General features: G+C 36.3%; 1 protein-coding gene across 5 annotated transcripts in view; it reads right to left on the bottom strand.

The window, feature by feature from the left end:
- Positions 1-17,414, bottom strand: part of LOC135221846 (C-terminal-binding protein-like) — a 190,361-nt gene that overhangs the window by 32,643 nt on the left and 140,304 nt on the right. For 3 of the 5 annotated variants that reach the window (XM_064259766.1, XM_064259772.1, XM_064259767.1), the window contains one exon: positions 12,697-12,745. The exons of 1 other annotated variant lie outside the window; for it this stretch is intronic. The gene's annotated coding sequence lies outside the window, so the exon portion shown is untranslated. Of the gene's footprint in view, positions 1-12,601; positions 12,625-12,696; positions 12,746-17,414 lie in introns of those variants that run through there. One more of the 5 variants, XM_064259769.1, reaches the window with a different exon arrangement.

Below are 17,414 nucleotides of genomic sequence, written 5' to 3'. Positions count from 1 at the left end.
AATAGGCGCATTCGTGATAAGAGACCGAAGTCTGTTGAGTTCGTCCAGCTCTGAGTCAGATATGGGAAAGGAAATACAATGTAACACGATACGATGACCTTAAATCAGCCATATTTTTTTTTAGGTACGATTTTTTTTACTAGATTATTTTTGGAGTATTAGGTAGTACAGCTGGCACAGTACCAATTATGAAAGTAGACTCTAGTTGCGTATGACAACATGAGTTCATATGTGTGTTTGTCAAGAGAGAAAAAAGCTCTTGCACACACATGTAAACAACATATGCACACTTAACTCGCGCAGATACGTTTTAAAGACAGACAGAGACACAAACCTCTTGTGCATATGAGAGAGAGAGAGAGAGATGGGCCCGATACACTTGTTTTTTTTTTTAGAGACACGCACACAAAGATGTCGCGCATAAAGAAAGATTTATTTAGATGCGTATAAAGTTGCGTAGGGCATCGGCGACCGAGCGATTGCCGAACAGAGGTTTGTTAGTGTGGTAGGGGATTACTGACACCCCCCTCGTCCCCCCACCCCCACCCCCACACAGGTTGTAGTGTCAGTCTGCAGAGCCCTTACTTAGGCTACTGACCCCACAAACACACGTACACACACACACACACACGCACATTTATTCACACACACACAAAGTAAAGCCACACTGAAATGGCTCAGCTTCGCGGGCTAACGATGAAACTTTTTAATTTTTGATATCCGCTCTTCACTTTTTCAAACAACGGTTTCACTGAATGCCCAAACATTTATCAGCTCTCTTCTCTCTTCTCTCTCTCTGTAACGACTTACATTTTTGGAAATACATACTTAGACGTACACACAATGTATATATATATATATATATATATTTATATATATATATATATATGAATAACTTGATCACGAAGTATATAAAACGATGAGATGCTATGCAATAAATAGTTTTTTTTTTTTCATTTTTTCCTTCGTGGCAAAAAACCTTTATATATATATATATATATATTTATATATATATATATGTTATAAAGGCTTATTTAAGTACCTTGCAATCGATTTGAGTAGATAATTGAGCGCGTTCTGTCACGGCGCTACACACACACACACACACACACATATATATATATATATTATATATATATATATATATATAGTATATATGTGTGTGTGTGTGTGTGTGTGTGTGTGTGTGTGTGTGTGTGTGTGTAGCGCCGTGACAGAACGCGCTCAATTATCTACTCAAATCGATTGCAAGGTACTTAGATAAGCCTCAACCCCTTGTCGTTGCTTAATGGAAGCGCAGAACCAGACAGCAGACACACTATCTGCCCAAATAAAAAAAGTTAAGTTAACGATCTTAGGATTCCCTTCATAGCGCTGTAATATTAATCTCCTATCGGTAAATTGGGCGTGATATATAAATAAATTTATTAATTATAAATAGCTCCCCAAGACATAAGTTTAATCTAGTTATAGAATCTAGACCGACCTCAAAGTCATTCACGGAGACCGAGACCAAAACTTCGAGTAAGAGTCCAACGAAAAAAACACAAGAAGGCGACAACAATATAAAAGACGAAGAAGAGATAACTATAAAAAGAAAGGAGGCGCATCTTCCCATCCCCCGAAGAGTGGCCAGCGCCTACGGTGATTACTGGGAGCTATTTCCTTTTTGGAGTTTATTATAAAGACGCGGAGAAAAAAACCTCCAACTGACATCCATCCATACAACGATGTTTCCACATACTGCTATATTATGTGAATATATTGCGCCCAAGCGGTCATCTTAAAGTTATAATATCATAGTTCACTTTCATGTGAAATGCGACTGGATACCCGCAAGCAGGAAACGACAAAGAAATATAGATAAAAACAGGCGTGTGTGATTTAAACGTACTTGCCATTAATATGGTATCACCACTCTCTCTCTCTCTCTCTCTCTCTCTCTCGGCGCAACACCCCGTGGCTCTAAGGTCGGTAGTCGCCCGCCCTTGTGTACCAGATCGCGGCACGTCTCTCTCTCTCTCTCTCTCTCTTGCGGTCACTCCCTCCCTCTCAGCTCACACACACACCCGTCTTTTCGCTAATCTTCGTTTCTTCGCCACAAATAAACGATAATTACCGGCGTGAGTTATGGAAGTACAGGCAGCTTATCGTATCACATTCACCAACGATAACTCAGGAGGACGCAAATACCAGCGAAGACTTCGAGCTTTATCGGGTAACGGGGCGATATCGCTCGTAATAGGGAGATCTGGCGGTATAGATAGAGAAGAGCGCTTCCAGACAAAAGCCATATGTTAACGCTTAAGGGATAAAAAGCACCTTGGTAGCTACCGAACCTTTGTCTAAACTAGGCACAACAATGTACTCTAGACGAAATAAAGTAGCTAAATGTCTTCCAGGTGGAAAAACAAGTCATCGCATGAAGGAAGCAATTGAGCTCCTCAACAACTCATGAGTTGCTACCTTCACAAGATGTTTTATTGTGGCCGCAAGGACTATCATAGACTCACTGGCGTTTTTAAAGATATCAAATGGCACGAAAGAAAAACACTAAGAAGGTTCTCGCACGCTAGTTGTCGAGTTCCATGTATATTACTCTTTGTGGGGGCTTACGTAAGAAGGAACACCCGTTACTTGGATCACAGTAATCACCAACAATATCAACTCAATTAAACAATTGTCATCGCAGACGTCGATATGCAATAACAATGATATTAAACTCCCATCCGCTACATTGTTGCAACAGTTGGAGGGAAATGAAAAAAAAAATGCTGTAACAACAATAATGGAAAAATATCTAAAACGTTGATCTCTCTTTTTTCCTACTAGGCCCCCCCCCCTTCCCGCGCCCCCCACAAACCTCTGGCAACAATAGGTTGTGGGTGCGCGGGACCCCAAGTATTGGCGGGAAAATATTGCCCGATTCCTAACACCGGCCTTTCCATGGAAATCTACTCTACATCTTGGACCGGGGACTCAACCCTATCCATACAAGACACCAGCTACCGTTGTTCCTTTCTCAATCGTCATTCAAAGCTAGAGCTGAGAAAGTGATGTCGATATGTTTCAAATACATTTCTAAGAATAATTAACATCGTAGAAAAGCATTCAACTGAATATTTAACCATACAAAATGCTTCAGAGAAAACAAATAATCATTCTTATCCTACAATTATAACGGATTTTAATTTAACTCTGCTCCTCTCAATAGCCAGGAATGCAAGTTACAACAAATTAGGAATTAGTTCTAAATTCAGCAAAACGGTATACGAAGTACTCATTCTTTTTTGACAATGAGAAGCGAAGGTCCTGGCTCGTCAACCCCATTAGAAAAGACAATTTACCCCCCACCCACTCACCCCCAACAAACGAAGACACTGAAGGCCATTGTCGGAAGGTCCTCTCTACTAAGAATTGGGTAGTGATATCCAACCAAAATTAGCCCTCCAGCACCCAGCGACTTGGCAACTCAACGTTCCCGTCATGGCGGGACAGTGTTACCAGTCATCAATAAAAGGCATTAATAACGTCGTTTCAATGCCGTACGCTGCACGACTTGCACGTTCGGGAGCGAATCGCGTTACTTGCGGTTGCAATGATGATGTATACGTACCGTGAAAACTTTAAAATACCCCAAAGTTAAAGGGATGGGTTATAATTGGTAAGAAGGGCAGTGGGACAAAGGATGTACCTTGGCTAGACTGAAGTGTGGGCCGCGGCGCGAGTCTGGTATAAGATTGCCGCGTAAACTTGGCCCTCCAACATCGCGCCAATATCCCCGCCGCACCGCTCGCTCGCTCGCTCGCTCACTTACTTGACTTAGTTTTTACATCATCCAACCGTTTCCACCAACCCCAGCTATATTGATTTCCATTTCCTTCATTCCAAAAACCATCCGTTTCCTCTGGAGTGTATATATGCCCCTCTACTTAAATATCCGAACTGACGCTTTTTGATACCTCGGTTTTGCGTCGAAGAGTTGCATGATTTGTAAAGGATGCTACAGTTTTACTATGATGAATTAATTCAATATAATGATAATAAATTCCATCATTCGACATGGCTGCGTATTATGGCCTCGAAGATACACGCAAGGACTATTATAACCCAGAATCCCCAAACTGTTCCTATCCCTCGAACTATGATACGAACATGAGATTCCCTACGAGTAACTTTGTTAAAACTCCGCTCTAATGTTGAAAAACAAGGATTTGAAGAGTGTTGCCATATCTTACCCTTCAGCGATCAAGGGGACGTGACCGGCCATTTTCGATCTAAGGGCCCCATTACTTACGGGTCATTTTTCCAGACATCCTTCGCTCGGAGGAGGTTCCTCTCTCTCTCTCTCTCTCTCTCTCTCTCTCTCTCTCTCTCTCTCTCTCTCTCTCGCAGTACCTTATGCCGAGGGAGCCTTTTGTTCGCAGTGGATAGAGTCTGTTTTCGCGCGGCAAGCGTTCAGGGGGACCCCGTCTAGCAACATGCAATACTTGATGACACTGCATCTAGAAGGGTCATTTTCAAGGTAACAGGAGTAGCGTTAGCAGCCCACCCGACGTACGAAGCTGTAGGTTTGTCACGTTACTCAGCAGGAGAGTTTTTTTTTTTTCTTCTCCCTTTCTGCTTCTTCTTGGAAGGTGTGACGTTGAAAGATAGATGCTCAAGCCTTCTCTCGCCACGTCACAAATTTATGACAAAAGGTGACGGATAATGAGAAGAGACGCTGATGCCTGTTATGTAACGAAAAGCCTAATGTCTTCCCCTCCCCCACCCCCTACCCCCCCCGGGGGGGGGGGGGGGCGTGATTCACGCTTTTATTTCCGGGATGGGTCACACGATGTTCCAGTAACTGGCGCCCGGCGTCACTTCCTTGTTATCGCTGCGTATATTCATCGACACAAAACAAGTGTGGCTTTGGGGACAAAGTTGCTCAACACTTGCTCGCTAATTCCCGGACTTCTGTATCACATTTGAGCGCCACTAGTACGATAGTACAAAAAAAAAGTATTAATAACAATGAATGCATTCTCATTCTTATTATTCCATCTCAGTTGCTTAGAGACGATTTCAATTTTATTTTCTTTAATTCCAGTTGTGTAAAATGCTCTCCCATGCAGGTTTTTAGTGTTGTAAATATTAAAGTTTTATTTTTATTTTATTCATTTATTTATTTATTTATTAATCTTTTTTTGGGGTGGGGAGATCCAGAATTATTCAAGTTTTATTTTATATTTTTATTTTATTTATTTATGTATTTATTTATTTATTTATTCATTTATTTATTATTTATTTTTGAGATCCAGAATGAGATCTACTAATCTACTAAAACTTGCCATGCTTTTATTCAATGTCATAAAATCTAAAGAAACAAGCTTTTTTAACCAAAACAGCTTAAGAATACATACATGCAAAGGTAGGTCTACGGGTTGTTCTATGAGCAAAAGCCCGTGCTGGCATGAGGCCAGCTTGATCTTAACAAGAATTAGGTAAACAAAGTCATAAAATGCGATGCTAGTGCGCACTATAATATCTCCCCATTGTTTTTAAAACACTTTGCTCCCTCTGAAAAAAGAAAAAAAATCAACGCATTCAAAAAACAAAACAAAAGACATCTCTTAAGAATCCCAACAAATTAGAATTTTATCTCAAAAGATAATTGTTCCCAAAGTCTAAAGAGTTCCCCCAGTCGCGCGCGAAAGGGAGACTGTGGTGGGGGGAGGGGGAGAGGTGAATCCAGATAACCCCCCCAAAATGATTTCCAATGCTGTTATGTCATTCCAACTGGTTGCGGAACCCACATTGAATATTCATAGGGACATCGATCGGAAGGCTAAGAGTGGGTTATTTAATTCGGCAAAATGCACAAAACAAACAGCGAGTAAATAAATAAATAGAAGGCGTTGAGGGTTGGTGGTGGAAGAGCCAATCATCCAATAGCATGGTGGAATAAGTATATTATTTTTTATATATATAAATGACAGGGGCTTATATAAATTACAAGCGCAGCGTATTATATCAATGTTATTATTTCTACGCGTGAAGATAAATTAAACGATTGTAAACAAATATATAAATAAACAAAACAAGCAAACAAATAAAATATATGTTATGTATAGACAGAATTATATATATCTGCTTAAATACGCGGAAATATGTATAAATACAGAGTATAACTTACATATTAAATTATATTAATTAAAAACAAAGATTCTGGAATGAAAATACAAATGATCTCCAAAATCAGGTCAAGTTTAGACTAGATTTGCCTTTTAACTCTTTAAATAGGATTGCTATATAGAAATTACAGCATCTTCATATCGACCAATCACCTACCGTAACTGCACTCCATGCGGTGCACTGTGGGCATTACTTATAAGGTTCTTTGCAGCGACCCCTTCTATTCCTTTTACTGTACCTCCTCCCATATTCTTTCTTCGCTCTTACTTTCCATCCTCTCCTAACAATTGTTCCATAGTGCAACTGCTTCAAGGTTTTCCTCCTATTACACCTTTCAAACCTTTCTACTACTGTCAATTTCCTTTCCAGAACTGAATGACCTCATAGATCCCAACAGCGTTGGGCATTTGGCCTAAGTTCTAAATTTTATTCTATTCTATGTTTCATTTTGGTATTTTTCCCAGCTGCATTAACACATAACTGGCTTTTATTATTATTATTATTATTATTATTATTATTATTATTATTATTATTATTATTATTATTACAGCTCCTAATCCAGCATTACAGTTTCTGTAATTTGTGCCACTCGTCTCCCAAACACATAATATAAAAAAATAATCGATACAAATCATCTATAATAATAATAATAATAATAATAATAATAATAATAATAATAATAATAATAAATAATAATAATAATTAAAGGCGAAACAAATCCATAGTTATGTAAATGTACATATATTGAAACTTAAATCCTTGGAGTGTTAAATTTAAAATATATGTACATTTACATAACAGTGGATTTGTTTCTCCATTTGAAGACTCACTACTATGAGGATTTTTTATAATAATAATAATAATAATAATAATAATAATAATAATAATAAAACTGCAATTGACAAACCAACAACGGCAAATTAATAATCCATGGCTATAAAACAACGCAAACACGCACGCACACACACACACACACACACACACACACACACACACAGCAAAAGCTTCAGAACTCAGGTCCTGAAACCAAATTAAAAGTGTAAATGTTCATCCACGCCTTTTAATCTCATTCACACATCCAATGTGGCCATTAACCTTTAGGGGAATTAACTGCTGGAATACGAAACAAGGAAAAGCAAACCACTCCTCCGCAAATTCACCAGCTCTGTGTCAATTGCGACCCACTCGTTATTCCATTTCCTCTTTTTTTTTTTTTTTTTTTTTTTTTTTTTTTTTTGAGGGGAGGGTGGAGGGAGGGTTCCAATTTCGGTCCGCGGAATAAAAATGCCCGGTGGCCCATCAACTACAAAAGTTGTACCAATCTCTCTCTCTCTCTCTCTCTCTCTCTCTCTCTCTCACACACACACACACACAAACACAAGCAAATGCCCAAATAATGCATCGAAAGAAAAGGCTTCGGTTTTATTGGGCATTTCGACACTGTTGTCCCGTTCTTTGTAATTTATAAAGAAACATGTTTACACAAACACACGTACACAATTATGCATCCCAGGAAAAGAATATATAGTTTTCCTTAAATACGATGAGCTTTAAGTGAAATTGTAAAGTACTTGCTGTCATTCACTTGTCTTCGAATGCATAAACTCTTTCGTAAAGAAATTCATCACAATTTACAATGTAAACAATTTTCTATCGTCCCCTAATATGTTATACCATTTCTGTCAGCTCTTTCTAAGTATATTTTCATAACCCTTCTAACGATTATGATCCATTAAATACTTTAGTCCGAAGTATTTTAGACCCACTTTTAATTGCAATCAAGCATTCTACAGTCATGCAATCAGCTCTCTTTCTATCTAACTAAATTTTTCATTCATTTGAAGAACCAACTGATAGCACAGTGATTCTCATGTGATGCCGATATTCAGCGAGTTCTTGTAAAGAAATGAAATAATGCAAACAATAACAAATAAGAAGGACAGAAACGATGACAGACGATAGGAAAGAAACGATAAGAGGAAAGAAACGACAACAGATGATAGGAAAGAAACGATAGCACGATAGGAAAGAAATAATAACACTCTAGAGGAAAATAATGATAACGAACGATGGAAAGAAACGATGACAGACGATAGGAAGGAAACGATAAGAGGAAAGAAACGACAATAGACGATAGGAAAGAAACGATAACACGATAGGAAAGAAACAATAACACATAGAGGAAAACATCGATAATGAACGAGGGGAAAGAAACGATAACAGGCTAGAAGAAAGAATCGATATCATAATAGGAAAGAAACGACAACAGACAAGAGGAAAAAAAAAACAATAACAGACGATATGAAAAAAACGAAAACAGACAAGAGGTAAAATCAACAACAGACGATAGGAAAGAAACGATAAGAGGCAAGAGGAATGAAACGACAACAGACGATGGGGAAGAAACGATAACAGACAATAGGCAAGCAACGATAACAGACGATAAGATAGATAAGAAACGATAACAGACAAGAGGAAAAAACAATAACAGATGATAGGAAAGAAACGACAATAGGCGAGAGGGAAAAAACGACATACGATAGGAAAGAAACGACAGCACACAATAAAAGAGGGCACGAGACAGCCAGCAGGTACAATGACCACTTGCGGAGGGAGGGCACCCTGGGATTAGGGGTCGACGACCGTGACCTTGGGTCCCATCTGGGAGTTCGGCCGCCGCGTCTTCCTGACCATCGCAGGATCTATCTTAATCCTGGTCTGGTTTGTTTGCCTCTCTTATTCATTCTGTTAACCATTTACGACCCTGGGACCTTTTGTCGATTTGTTCGATTTTTTTTTTTTAAAGGATAGTAACCTTTTATGTTAATTGTGTTCAACGTCATTATTTTTGATGTAAAAAATTATTAAGAGACTGTTCATTCTTTTCTATTTTATTATCTCCTATGCGACTCCTGTGCCTTTTTCAGTGATATATTATCCTTCCAATGGGCAATGTCAAGCGAATTTTTGTTACCTCTAATTAATCAGGAAAATATAATCATATACTTTGATAAAAAAAATTAACTAACTAATTAATAAGGAAAAATACAACAAGCTATTTTGACAAGAAATTAACTAACTAATTAATCAGGAAAAATATAATCAGCTACTTTAACAAAAAATTGACTAATTAATTATATAATCAGGAAAATATAATCATCTACTTTGACAAGAAAAAAAATTAACTACCACATAAAAATAGATACCAGTTTAATACTCAAAGAATCCTCGTTACAAGGAATCTGAACTTAATGGATCCTGCCATCTGCGAAGGATCCTTCTCATCCCTTAACTGACCAGCAGATGCGCTCGCACCTGCGCGCGCGCAAAACATTCTAAGCAGCAGCACCCTTCTCTCCCGTTATCCCTCCCTCGCTACAATCCTGTGACCTCTCGGGTTTCATTGTGACCCCAAGGAGGTTGTTTTGATCTATAATGACCACGCTAACTTGACTCCTAAGGAATGGAATATACAGGGTTTAGGTCAAAGGCCAAGCGCTGGGACCTTTGAGGTTATTCAGCGCTGGTAAGGAAACTGAGAAAGTAGGTTTGAAAGATGTAACAGGAGGAAAACCTCAGAGCAGTTGCACTCTGAAACAATTGTTAGAGAAGGTGGATAGCAAGATGGAGGAAGGTTAATATGAATGGAGGTACAGTAAAAGGAATGAGAGGTGATGCAGCTTATAGGAGAAGGGACGCTGCAAAGAGCCTTTAACAATGCCTACAGTGCGCCCCATGAGGTGCACTGATGGAAGTACCCTCCTATGAGAGAGACTCCTAAGGGTCTAAGCACTAATTTTGGGATGACGATGACGTTGCAAGCCCCATAAGTCCACCTACATTTTGCATTAATATTTATTTATTGCTTTTATTAGTCACATTTTTATTTATAAGATAATTGCCTGAGGTAATAACTGAAGGAGCTTGCTTCTACAACTGCTGTCGTTATAGTATTATGTCACTGTGGCCTTGTGGCAGCATGGGCTCTTGCTCAGTGAACAGGGAATATAATCTGACGACTGGCCTTGCAACCACACTGCTAAAATACGTGCAAACATTGATGCAGATGCTCTAAGCACGAGCCACACGAAGGTCTGACATTTAATGAACGCCAATCAACCTAAAAAAATAAATAAATAAAATAAAATAAACATTTTAAAAAATTGTCCTAAAAAAAACAAAGACATATGCAAGAATAAATCGAAAAAAAATTCAAAAGAAAATTCTAAAAAATAAGACATTTACAAGAATAAATCGAAAAAAAAACTAAAAACATAAATAACATTCTCCTTAAAAAACCAATAAGACATTTGCAAGAATAAATCGAAAAAAAACAAAAAATATTTCCTAAAAAATAAACCAATAAGACATTTGTAAGAATAAATCGAAAAAAAAAATCGTAAAACAAAATAAGACATTCGTTGCCTAATAATAAAATAAGACATTTGTAAGAATAAATCGAAAAAACCTAAAAAAAAAAAATTCTCCTAAAAAAAGAATAAATCGAGAAATCTTAGAACACAAAAGAGAAAAGAATTATGACGCGTGTAATTCCCATGAAAGGAAATTAAACATGGACGGATATGGGGGTGGGGGAGCGGGAAAGGGTTGGAAGGGGGGAGGCTGATGGTGAGACAGGGGAAGGGGAGGGGGGTTCACCTTTCCTCTCCCCGCCACTGAATCCGGTAATTTCCTAAAGGACGGAATGAATCACCCAGAAAGACCGCGGTCCTTGAATTAGTCGCTTCCGAACATTTATTTAATAAGAGATTCACGCACGCTCTCAGCAAGCGCCCCTTCTCTCTCTCTCTCTCTCTCTCTCTCTCTCTCTCTCTCTCTCTCTGTGAGCGCCTCATTGTGTGGATACGATTTTACACTAATTTCATGACGCAAATATTTTTCAACATTACCCCCCACATTAAGCTTTTCCTACATATACACACTTTACGCATCGTGACAAAACGCCTTGTAATACACACGGACATACACACACACACACATACACACACGCACGCACACAGCGCCAGTCACTACTATACTCTAGCAAGCACTTTCGTGCTTCCAGAACATTAAGGACCAATCCTTTCCAATACCTCCTAGTAAGTGGATTCTGCAATCCTTCTTCTTCTTCTTCTGCTATCCTACTACATCCTTACTTCCTGTCATGTATGTATGTATGTATGTATGTATGTATGTATGTATGTATGTATATAATATGTACACATACCGGTTTACAAGCATCGTCAATGGCTGACATGTTTCTGCTTCTTGGGTAGTTATGTTCTCATGTACACACATCTTGCAAATTTCGCTCATGTATCCATTTACACACACACACACACACACACACATATATATAGTATATATATATATATAAATATATATATATATATAAATATGTATATATTATATATATATATATATATAACATACAGACGTTGATGAGGTGCGCACAATTATACATCAACGAGTTGGCATGATTTGGACATAACAAGTCAATTACAATGGTAAACAATTACGCCCAATTGCCACATCAATTACTCGATTGAAGCTGAAGGATAGAGATTCAAGGCAGCTGCTTCGTGGTGCTTTGAAACAACACAAGGGCCCCACAACAATAACAGAAGCAACAACAATACATTTCCCATCAATGCCTTTGATGTATTGACGCGAGATTTTCTAATGTCGCCTTTTCATAAAGCCGTCATATATTTACATACACGCTACATATATAGCTACATATTTACACGCACACACACACACGCATATATATATATATATATATATTTATATGTGTATATATATATATATACTGTACTATCTTCTTTTGAGAATGAAAGAAATTCAGCATTCCTAACTATAATATGGTGGTTGTAATCAAACCAACCGTAGCATAGAGGGACACGCCCCCCTTTTTAAAAGCATGAATAATAATAATAATAATAATAACAATAATAATAATAATAATAATAATAATAATCCAGCCATATGTTTTTGGACACACTTTGTTCTTCAAACATTCACTTATAAACCAGATCTTATTTTTCATGGCTTTGGCTTTGTAAAGTTGTGTTTCATATCTTCATGCATAATGAACAGCTTGAGTTCCAGCAACTTCATACAGTTGTTGAAATGTACTTCTGTTGTAGTGTTGCTGTGGGTACATGATAAACCAAACAAAAACGTCTTACAGTTTTCTTCTGAAGATTGAAAAAGAAACCCACAAAATCACTGTGTAACGTGTTTACTTCTAAGTATTTATATTTAATTTTAAATGTAAATGCTTAGATTTGATTGGAAAAAGACCCTGGAGTGGAGAAGCATTCAATAATAATAATAATAATAATAATAATAATAATAATAATAATAATAATAATAACTACTTTCATCTAAAGTAAAATGGGACAATGGAGTCAATATTCACAAAACGATAAGTTGGTTTCCAGGTAATAATAATAATAATAATAATAATAATAATAATAATAATAATAATAATAATAATATAATAATAATACTCACAAAACGATAAGTTGGTTTCCAGGAAGTGACAATAATGGAGACGAATATCCTGAAAAAGGACAATAAAATAATGAATACAATTTCAAAAAATTAAAAAATCTAATTAAAAAGAAATTTGCATTTTTCCTAACATGCGCTTTCATATACGGAGTATTCCTGCGCTTACCCGTAACAGGTACAATGAAATATCAGTATTAAAGGAACAATCAGAATTATACATTTAAATTCCACCCACCATCGGCTGGATAAACAGTTCCATCAAAATAATCAGAATAATATAAACATCAGTATCCGCCTTTCAGTTTTCCGTAAAAGAGAACTATTGTGACGGTTTTGTCCGTTTGTCCGCAGTTTTTCCGTCCGCCCTCAGATCTTAAAACCTACTGAGGCTAGAGGGCTGCAAATTGGTATGTTGATCACCCCACCCCCAATCATCAAACATACCAAATTGCAGCCCTCTAGCCTCAGTAGTTTTGATTGTATTTAAGTTAAATTTAGCCATGTAAGTGCGTCTGGCAACGCTATAGGACAGGCGACCACCAGGCCGTGGCTGAAAGATTCATGGGCCGCGACTCGTACAGGATTATACGCTGTGCAGAAAACTTGATTTGCTCGTTTTTTTCTTTTATGTCATTGAAATTCATTAACAACTTCAGAGACTTAATATACAATAAAGTTCAATTAATAAACAAACAACTATGATTGGATACATAAAAATAACGATCGCTGTTTCATTAGATCCGCTGTTGCTGTCAAAAGACATTTTTTGTGTCCTACCTCCGTCCTACCTCGCTAAGGTTGCCTTCAGAGGTCTTTTCGGGTAATTGGGCACAATACCATTATCCCAGGTCTTTTGGGTAGTCGGGCATAACGCCACAATACCCATACTATAGTTATTTTCTTATAAGAATAAGGAAAATTCAATCACACAAACTGGTTGCTAAAAAAAAATTCACAAATATTTCGTGATACAAATTTCGTGTATTATTTAAATTATTATTATTATTATTATTATTATTATTATTATTATTATTATTTATTCAAATATTTCGAGTATTACAAAGTATTATTATTATTTATTTTAAAATGACACGGGAAAGTAAGTAGACTAATAATTTGCTAAAGCAAGTTTTATACAAAATACCCGTGCGTTTAAAGAAAAAAGAAAGAAGGAGAGAGAGAGAGAGAGAGAGAGAGAGAGAGAGAGAGAGAGAGAGGATGTCTTACTCACAATACTGAGTACCATCCTCATAACTCATCCATTTCAACACCACCGCTCCGTAGAGCAAGAAACAAAGTCATTCTCCATCGCAACATGCACAGTAGCCATTTCTTGCTCTTCTAAGAACAAACGATAATATGATAACACAGTTAATTCCAAGAAATATATTCTATAGACCTTGTTTTATTCTACCTTGTATTTTCAACCTCATCGTGACCCACTGCATCTCAATACATAGGGATTATAAAAAAAAATAAGACAATACCTTTAAACTTCAACAAGAGGTCTTGATATCTCAAAGCCAGGCAATTGACATGTAAATAAATACAACACTCTTATATATATATATTATTATATATTATAATATATATATATATATATATATATATATATATTATATATATATATCTATATATCGATCTCGTGAGTGTTGTATTTCTTTACATGTCGATTGTCTGGCTTTGAGACATCAAGACATCTTGTTTAAGTTTAAAGGTATCGTCTTATTTTTTTCTTATAATCCCTATGAGACTGGTAATCAGATGTTCTTACGTGATTTTAAATAATCTCTAAGTGCTCTTATGTTATCTTATCATTTCAATATCAAACAAAGCGAGGTAATGATGTCGAAGAAAAAATATCGATACTCATATCAAAGGTATGTTGGTATACTTTTAAAAGGAAAAATATATCTACTGACGATTTAAACAGCATTTTTATCTAAAACTGGTAACACAAGTATCAGTGGGATATTTGTGCAATTATTCTCCTTAAGACGCGAAGCGTCACTGATAAAAAAAATTCTAAAACATTAAAATTAAAAAAAAGGGTTAGGATATGACATCTTCATGGATGAAGATGGAGTCATAGAATTCTGTTTTTTTTGTTTTTTTTTTCTACATCCCCCGGGATGGTGGGCTACCCACGAAATCCTTCCGGTGACCTAAACACCGGGATTAACTGAGAGAGAGAGAGAGAGAGAGAGAGAGAGAGAGAGAGAGAGTGATATTGAGGGAGAGAAAAACGGAGAGGGAGAAAGGTTGAGAGGGAGATAGAGAGAGAGAGAAAGAGAGAAACTGAGGGAGAGAAAGAGGGAGACAGTGAGAGAGAGATAGAGCGAGAGAAAGAGGCAGAGAAAGATATTCAGAGAGAGAGAGAGAGAGAGAGAGAGAGAGAGAGAGAGAGAGAGAGAGCCGGCATATATCCCGCGAGTTATGACCGTAATTAGCGACTAACTTCAATGCTCTTAATGACCGCAGAACTAACTTATGTCATAACTTGTACCAAAAAATAAAAAAAGGAAAAAAAAACGAGTTCATTCGTAAATTTCGCAACAACTTTAAACAACTTCAAGTTCGAAGATTTATCATCTCAAAATGACGAGTTCCCGTACGAGAGAGAGAGAGAGAGAGAGAGAGAGAGAGAGAGAGAGGGAGGGATAGAGATGAAAGAGATAAGAGAGAAGAGAGAGAGAGAGAGAGAGAGAGAGAGAGAGAGAGAGAGAGAGCTCTCCCAAGCTCTAGTCCGTACGTAGGGGGGAATTCTCCGTTAATTAAAGCTCACCAACCGCTCGAATAGGGAACAACACGAACAACAAAAACAACAACATAGACTACAACAATGGCGCGACTACGGGAATTGTTATTCTTCGATGCTACTCTGACTTTTAATTTGGTTAATTCCGAATGAGTTTCTAAAGCGAATGTGGAATTATGTGCAGTCGGTTACACCATATTTTTCTTCTTTTGATAATAATAATAATAATAATAATAATAAATAATAATTAATAATAATAATAATAATAATAATAATAATAATAATAATTTTTTTTAAAAAATAGCAGTTTTCAACGAATTAACCTTAAACAGGGTCTTTTTCAATTCTCCTTAATAATTCTTTAATCTGAACCTTAACCTATAGTAGAATTCCCATTATTCCTTATTCGTCATTAATTTTAAGGATATTTTTAAAAACTATTTATAAAAAAAGTTTTTTATTTTAATTATTTTGCTTTATTTTCTTTGATGGGTATGGAAACCAAGAAATGTGCGCAAAATATATAAGAAAAATATATATATTTCTGATACACTTTTTGACAAATATCCTGATTCCTGATAATAATAATAATATAATAATAATAATAATAATAATAATAATAATAATAATAATAATAATAATAATAATAATAATCAATATTATCACCACAACAATAATAATAATAATAATAATAATAATAATAATAATAATAATAATGTGTAAATCTATATATTCTTCAGTGTGCAATCTAGTGCCTGACAAGGTATAGCCTTACCGTCTTCTAGCCCGGGGTAATTTTGGTCTTACATTGAGAAATTACGTTAAAATCTCTAACATCGACGTTAGCTGTCTCGACCCTCTCGTATATCACCGTCATTAATGACGGCATAGAACAGAATACGGAACTTGACAGTCAAAAGGTTTGAAAGGTGCGAGAAAGAGAACACGAACGGAGGTACTGTAAAAGGAATGAAAGGGGTTGCAGCTAGGGGTTGAAAGGGCGAAGCAAAGACTCTTAAGTAATGCCTACAGTGCTCCACACGAGGTGTGAGTACGCCAGTAAAATAGCCATTCGTAATTCGGGTTACACGATGTAAATAATAATAATAATAATAATAATAAAATAATAATAATAATAATAATAATAATAATAATAATAATAATAATAATAATAATAATAATGCACTGGAGTTAATATGCAACGGAGGATTGCTAATAAAATTATACACGGTTAAAACCACAATAATATATAAGAAAAAAATATACACTCGACGCATTGGTACACTCCGCTGTTGATGCTTCTTTACTGCAAAAAAAATAAAAAAAACTCCCAAACTAAAAAAAGTCATATTAAAAAAATAAACTGAAAAAAATAAAACAGTTTATTGACGTTAGCAGCGTTCTCCTCATGACAAATTTTGGTAGAGTAAAAAAATAAAAATTAAAAATAAAAAAAACTTCAAAGTACCGTGAAATAAAAAAAGGAACAGAAAAAAGACTTTCTTCGGTATCTGAAAACTCAATATTTGCCATTCTCTCAATGAAGATAGAAAAAAAAAACCATCGCTGAGATTCTGAGCACGAGGAAAAATTACAATCGAACAAACAAAAGCTCTTTTGTAAAAGAAAATCATGGAAACCTGTAAAAAAAAAAAGAGAGAGAAAGAAAGAAATCTTGGCACTACTAATCGTTTATGAGATACGACTGAAAAATATGCATTTGACAGCGAGACAAAATGACAGGATATGGGAACCAATCAATCAATCATTCAACTAAGAAGCTGGGAGAACTAAATGCAATATAACACACAGTCTTTTCCAAAGTCTGGAATGACAGACGTTCAAAATTCAACATAATAATCGGAGAGAAAAGCTTCCTCTAACAATTCAGATCGTAAGACGACCTCCTTCTTGAACTTTACAGATAAAAAAGCACATCGCTGACATTTAGGAGACGGGG

The sequence above is a fragment of the Macrobrachium nipponense genome, chromosome 3 (genome assembly GCF_015104395.2).
Source record: "Macrobrachium nipponense isolate FS-2020 chromosome 3, ASM1510439v2, whole genome shotgun sequence".
Classification (NCBI taxonomy): Eukaryota; Metazoa; Arthropoda; class Malacostraca; order Decapoda; family Palaemonidae; genus Macrobrachium; species Macrobrachium nipponense.
The sequence above is the reverse complement of the archived record's forward strand: the minus strand, read 5'-3'. Positions and strand labels throughout refer to the sequence as shown.